The 7,500-nt window shown below is 44.6% G+C and overlaps 1 protein-coding gene across 1 annotated transcript in view; it reads right to left on the bottom strand.

Annotated features, from left to right (window-relative positions):
• LOC143302082 (uncharacterized) overlaps nt 1-7,500 on the bottom strand; it is a 230,855-nt gene that overhangs the window by 38,944 nt on the left and 184,411 nt on the right. The gene's annotated exons all lie outside the window — the stretch shown is intronic.

The following is a 7,500-nucleotide window of genomic DNA, read 5'->3' as shown; positions in this document are numbered from 1 at the left end:
AGGGGGCGAGGGAAGAGGGAAGGGGGAAGAGGGAAGGGGCGACGGAAGGGGGAAGAGGGATGAGGGAAGATGGAAGAGGGATGGGGGGAGAGGGAAGGGGAAGAGGGAAGTCGGAAGATGGAAGAGGGATGGGGGAAGAGGGAAGGGGGAAGAGGGAAGTCAGAAGATGGAAGAGGGATGGGGGAAGAGGGAAAGGGAAGGGAGAAGAGGATGGAAGAGGGATGGGGAAGAGGGAAGAGGGAAGGGGGAAGAGGGAAGAGGGAAGGGGTAACCCAACGGTTCACTTACAAACTGCGTAGTAGTTTCACTTTGAACACAGTGTGTTTGAACTAAAATTCCTTGAAGAGGGAAGAGGAAAGGGGTAACCCAACGGTTCACTTACAAACTGTGTAGTAGTTTCACTTTGAACACAGTATGTTTGAACTAAAATTCCTTGAAGAGGGAAGAGGGAAGGGGTAACCCAACGGTTCACTTACAAACTGTGTGGTAATTTCACTTTGAACACAGTATGTTTGAACTAAAATTCCTTTCATACTCATAATGATTATGGAGTCATTTTCCAGACCAGAGTATTGTGCTAATTCACTGCAAGTCATAATTTCTGAACTACCCATAACACTGGCATTCAAGGTTCAATGAAAATACGATAAACACATTTCTCGGAGGTGGTGGTGCTCATATAATCCGTCAGTTTTCAAGGGTTTATCGTCTCCTTACAGCGTGGAAAAATGATTTTGCCAACTTGGCGACTAAAGTAATCGTTTTTCACAATTAACAGCATGCTTAGGAGTAATTATTAAAAATCTTTTTTTGGAACTTTCAGAGATAGAGACAGAAAAAAAAAAGGGGGATGGGTGGGAAGACATAGTATACACACAGAGAACGACTTAAAAAGAACATACATACATACGTACGCACATACATACATACATACATACATACACATCCACCCATCCTCTCACAAACATACATACATTGACCTATTCTAACATCCTAAATTCAGGAAACTATTTAGACCGGCAATTTTTGTGCATGTATGAAACGATATTACCATTAGTAGATGTAGTAAGCCATTTCCCTCGAATTTCCAGTCTTATTTTGTAGGTCATTTTAATCAATTTTTTTTATGTGGATTAAGACACTAAACTAACGTGTCATCATCTTGCCTTTTTTCCTTTTTTGGTCCTCCACAAACCATGAAAATGTAACTAATAGGTGCATAAATTTAGGACGCTAAAATGGGACATTACCCTCACATACACACATACATACAGACAGACATTCACACAGACAGACAGACATTCACACAAACAGACAGACAAGGGACGGAGCTATCTACGTCAATCATGGAACCCAAACTTCAACTCTCTGCACGCGTTCTAAACTCTACGAACTTCTTCTTCTTCTTGTTCTCTCTCTCTCTGTCTCTCTCTACCAACTTCTCTGTGTGTGTGTGTGTGTGTGTGTGTGTGTGTGTGTGTGTGTGTGTGTGTGTGTGTGTGTGTGTGTGTCTGTCTGTCTGTCTGTCTGTCTGTTTTTGTATATATACATTTCTCTGTCTGTCTCTCAATTTTGTATATATATATATATTCCTCTCTCCCTCTCTACCAACTTCTCTCTCCCTCTCTCTCTTCCAACCTCTCTCTCTCTCTCTCTCTCTCTCTCTCTCTCTCTATATATATATATATATATATATATATATATATCTTTCTCTCTCTCTGCCTCCTCAACGTCACCAATTCCAGGACCAGAGGAAGCGTATCGAACAGTGTGACTTTTTCAATCAGCTGGCTATTCAAAAAGGATGGAGAGAGAAAGAGGTTATAAAAAAGAAAAAGAAAAAAAAGAAATAAATATGGGTGAAGAGGAGGAGGAAAATGAGGAGTTCAACAATTCATTAACTTGTGTGTGTGTGTGTGTGTGTGTGTGTGTGTGTGTGTGTCTGTGTGTCTGTGTGTGTCTGTGTGTGTGTGTCTGTGTGTGTTTACGTTTTCGTGGAGCTAAAAGTCAGAGCCCTTTCCCCCGTTAAAAAGCTTCATCCAGTCTAAACTTTGGATCAATTCTCACGTGTGTTTTGTTTGTTTGTTTTGGGGTTTGTTTTTGTTGTTGTTGTTGTTTTTTGTTGTTTTCTTTCCCCAAAATGTTTCAGATCACACGTTTTGTGTTTAATCCTGTATTAAATGAATAAATAAATAAGCATAAAGTAAATAAATAAATAAAAGTTTGCAATATCATAAGAAGACTTTAATAAGCTTTTGATGTGGAGGGGTCGTGGGGGCGCGGGGGGATGAGGTGCGGGGGCTGCGGGGAAGGGGGGTTGGGTGGGGGGGAGGGGGCAACAGTGATGGAACTGCAAGACAGCTGAGCACAAACATTTCCAAAGACGATGTAACGAGGGCTTTATTCCCCTGGCAACGGAAAAGAAAAAGAAAAAGAAAAAGAAAAAGAAAAAAAAAGACCACCACCAGGAAGACAGGTAAGTAGTGATCAGATTGTATTCTGGCTTACCTCCCTTCTCATCTCCAATCCTTCCTAGCGTGGTTGGTGGTTGAGAACAAATAAATAAGAATCCAGTCGCAATTTTCAGAATAAAAACAATTCAGATTCAACACCAACAAGAACAAGAACAAGAACAACAAAAACAACAACCCTCCCCCCCCTCCCCCAAGTCGCCTTATCAGCTGTACAGCAATAAAAACTTCTTTTTTTTTTTAACAAAGAATAGTTATCATAAGATAGTCGCAGGTGTCTTAACAGAAAATAGGCACTCTCCATTTCGAAGTTAAATCACATGATTCATAATGAATATGTCGTCGTGTGTTAAATTTTGTCACAACAAAGTATCAGTATGTGTACTGATAACATTTATCATGACTATGCAATTGGTGCATCATATCTTCGAGTATGGCTAACTTAAGGGGGATGGGGGGGGGCGTGTTTATACATACGATATTTCATATGTTCTTAGAAATCAAAATATGGATTGTGTTCTCCATTATGTTGCTTGACGCACATTAGTCAAGCAAAATGTCCTTACATCTATGCTGATGCTAATTATGATGTTTGTAATGGCATTGCACTGTTTTGAACATCTGATGGAAATGTGTCCACCTTGAACTGAAAAATGTTAATTAAAAAAAAAAAAGTATCAGGTTTGATTCACTCACATTACCATAATGATCAGCAAACACATACAAAAGTGAACCTTGCCTTCTCCGCATTTCCTTCATCGTGTTATGTCTTAGTCGTTGACCGCATGGTACAAAACACAAGCACGTGTGTCATTTGTAACAGGCATGCATACACGGTACGACACCTAAAAAAGACGACAATCGGAACTACATCAATCTCTGGGATAGGAACAGAACCGAAGAGGTCAGTGGATAGTCTGGGGTTGTTGTTGGGGTTTTTTTTTCAAGTCTTAAAAAAAAAGAGCACAATTATGATGTATGATTTGACAACACAAAGGCACGAATGCATGCATACATTATCACGTTAAAATGCAGGGGATACGCACGCATGCAGACATGTGCACAAAATCACGCACGTACATACGCACGCACACACACACACACACACACACACACACACACACACACACACATATATATATATATATATATATATGGGAAATCTATAACATACAGCTGGAAACAAAGTACACGTCTGATTAACAGTATGTACCCCAGCAGCAGATCTGCACTGAGCTTTCTGTGAACCAGCCCTACAACAGCTCAATACACTGTCCAAGCCATATTTCACACAAACAACGCACACCACGAGATTAAATGATAAATGAAACGCTCAACCCCCATAAAGAAACAACAACAACAACAACAAACAAACAAACACCGCGAACACCAACGTAGAAGCTAAAGCCAACAACAACAACATAAAAAAAAACACCGAGTGAGAAGACAACTGAATAAGAATGCGAACCGAGTCCGTACTGTATCCATGGGAAGCAACCAGTTTTGGTTTCTTTTTTTTTTCTCTCTCTTTCTTTCTTTCTTTCTTTTCTGTCTTTCTTTTTTTTTTCTTTCCTAATAACAGTACCTACCAAATTTTGGAGAGAAAAAAAACGGCATTGTGTCACACACACACACACACACACGTACGTACACACACACACACACACACACACACACACACGCACGCACGCACGCACGCACGCACACACACACACACACACACACACACACACACACACACACACACACACACACACACACACACACACACACACACACACCACAGAACTTTACCACCATGACCGTACAAGCAACGCCTCTAACATGCAGACGACATGAATAAAAAAAATAAAAAAAAGAAAGGGGGGGGGGGCGGGTGTGAGGAGGGGGGGGGGGGGGGGAGGAGCTGGGAACCAGTGTAGGGGAAAGGGTGGATATGGATACACGACACGGTGTACAAGGTAAGGCAGGAGATGGAGATGGGAGGGGGGCTGTGGGGGGGGGGGGGGGGGGGCCGGGAGAGGAATTTGAGGTGGTGGGGGTGAAGAAGGAGAGAAGGGATAAGAAGCACAAAACAAAAACAAATAAAAGAAAGGAGTAGTGGGGAGGGGGAGTGTATGAGGAGAAGAGAGGGGTGTAGGGGGTGGGGAGGGGTATGGAGAGTGTATGGGGAGAGGAGAGAGGGCTGTATGGGAGAGAAGAGAGAAGTGTATGGGGAGAGAAGAGAGGGGTGTATGGGGAGAGGAGAGAGAAGTGTATGGGGAGAGAAGAGAGGGGTGTATGGGGAGAGGAGAGAGGGCTGTATGGGGAGAGGAGAGAGAGGTGTATGGGGAGAGGAGAGAGAAGTGTATGGGGAGAGGAGAGAGGGGTGTATGGGGGAGAAGAGAGAGAAGTGTATGGGGAGAGGAGAGAGGGCTGTATGGGGAGAGGAGAGAGAGTGTAGGGGAGAGCAAGAGAAGGTGTATGGGGAGGAGGCAGGAGAGAGAAGTGTATGGGGAGAGAGAGAGGGTAGGGAGAGGAGAGAATGTATGGGAGAGAGAGAGGTGTGTATGGGGAGAAGGAGAGAGAAGTGTATGGGAGAGGGGAGTTAGGGGAGAGGAGGAGGGTGTATGGGGGAGAGAGAGAGAAGTGTATTGGGAGAGAGGAGAGGGGTTATGGGGAGAGGAGAAGAGGGTGTATGGGTAGAGAGAGGAGAGGAGAGAAGTGTATGGGGAGAGGAGAGAGAAGGAGGGAGAGGGTGTATGGGGAGAAGAGAGAGAAGTGTATGGGGAGAGAAGAGAGGGCTGTATGGGGAGAGAGAGAGAGAAGTGTATGGGGAGAGAGAGAGGTGTTTTGGGGAGAGGAAGAGGGGTGTATGGGGAGAGAGAGAGAGTTTGGAGAGAGTGTGTATGGGGAAAGAGAGGAGTATGGGGAGAAGAGGGCTGTAGGGGAGAGGAGAGAGTATGGGAAGAAGGGGCTGTATGGGGGAGAGGAGAGAGGGTGTATGGGAGGAGAGAGGTGTATGGGAGAGGAGAGAGGTGTATGGGGAGAGAGAGAGGGGTATGGGAGAGGAGAGAGCGGGTATGAGGAGAGAGAGAGGTGTATGGGAAGGAGGAGGGTGTATGGGGAGAGAGAAGGGTGTATGGGGAGAAGCGTGTATGGGGAGAGGAGAGGGGTGTATGGGGAGAGGAGAGAGGGTGTATGGGGAGAGGAGAGAGGGCTGTGTGGGGAGAGGAGAGAGAGGTGTATGGGGAGAGGAGAGAGGGTGTATGGGGAGAGGAAGAGAGGGCTGTATGGGGAGAGGAGAGAGGGGTGTATGGGGAGAGGAGAGAGGGGTGTATGGGGAGAGGAGAGAGAGGGTGTATGGGGGAAGAGGAGAGGAGGGGAGAGAGGTGTATGGGGAGAGGAGAGAGAGGGGTGTATGGGGAGGAGAGAGGGTATGGGAGGAGAGAGGTGTATGGGGAGAGGAGAGAGAGGTGTATGGGGAGAGGAGAGAGAGGGCTGTATGGGGAGAGGAGAGAGGTGTATGGGGAGAGGAGAGAGAGGTGTATGGGGAGAGGAGAGAGGTGTATGGGGAGAGGAGAGAGGGGAGAGAGGTGTATGGGGGAGAGGAGAGAGGGGTGTATGTGTGGGATGGGTAATGGGGAGTGGGGAGGGGGGGGGGTGGCGGGGGCAGCACCTTGGAGTGAAGAAGAGGCATATTGCATCGCTGGTCCTCCAGACGACGACTCTGGTATTTGAGCAAGGTGTCTAGAAAGTCCGGGCCCTACACAGTGCACACACACACACACACACACACACACACACACACACACACACACACACACACACACACACACACACACACACACACACACACACACACACACACGCATACATACATACATACATTCATACACACGTATACATGCATACGTACATACGGTACTCACGTACATACATCGTGCTGTGTTGTGTAGTGTCGCGTAGTGTCGTTTCGTGTCCTGTTGTATTGTATTGCATTGTATTGCATTGTATTGCATTGTATTGCATTGCATTGCATTGCACTGCATTGTACTGCATAGCAGTGTGTTAAGTGTGTTGCGTTGCGTTGTCTCGTCTTGTATAGCGTTACACTGCATTGCACTGCACTGAATTGCATTGCATTGCATTGTATTGCATTACACTGCTTAGCGTTCAGTGTGTTGCGTTGCGTTGCAGCGCGGTGCGTTCTATTGTATTGCATTGTATTGTATTGTATTGTACTGCACTGCATAGTGGTGTGTTGCGTTGCGATGCGTCCCATTTTACTGCATTGCTTTGCATTGTATTGTATTGTGTGACATTGCGCTGTATTGTGTGCTACTGCACACTAGTGTGTTGCGTTGCGTTGCATTGCATTGTATTGCACTGTATTGCATAACATTGTGTAACTGTGTTGTATTACGCTTTTTTTTTTCATCACAACAGGTATTTATGTTTTAAAAAAATCGGGATGTTTCCCTCATGGAGAGTACATCGCCGTCAAAGTGCAGCGTCACCCTTTTTTTTTTAAATTTTTGACTCACTTGTGTAAACAAAGTGAGTCTATGTTTTAACCCGGTGTTCGGTTGTCTCTGTGTGTGTGTGTGTGTGTGTGTGTGTGTGTGTGTGTGTGTGTGTGTGTGTGTGTGTGTGTGTGTGTGTGTCCGTTAGTCTGTGTGTCTGTGTGTCCGTGGTAAACTTTTTTTTTTTAACATTGACATTTTCTCTGCAAATACTTTGTCAGTTGACACCAAATTTGGCATAAAAATAGGAAAAATTCAGTTCTTTCCAGTCATCTTGTTTAAAACAATATTGCACCTCTGTGATGGGCATAAAAAAATTTAAAAAAGAAGCCTAATTATATGCAAACTGCATTTACTGTTATATCTATATTTTTTGTGTTCTCTAAACTTGGCACTTTGACCTCTTATTCTGACACAACGACAAGAGGAGTCATTATTATCATGTTTTGTTCAAACAGGAACTTCTTTTGCTAAGCATGGAATTTTTATTCATTTTGCAAACGTTTTTGATGCAGATAGTGAAA

This window comes from Babylonia areolata, chromosome 28 (assembly GCF_041734735.1).
Source record: "Babylonia areolata isolate BAREFJ2019XMU chromosome 28, ASM4173473v1, whole genome shotgun sequence".
NCBI lineage: Eukaryota > Metazoa > Mollusca > Gastropoda > Neogastropoda > Buccinidae > Babylonia > Babylonia areolata.
This window is presented reverse-complemented; position numbering and strand designations above follow the sequence as displayed.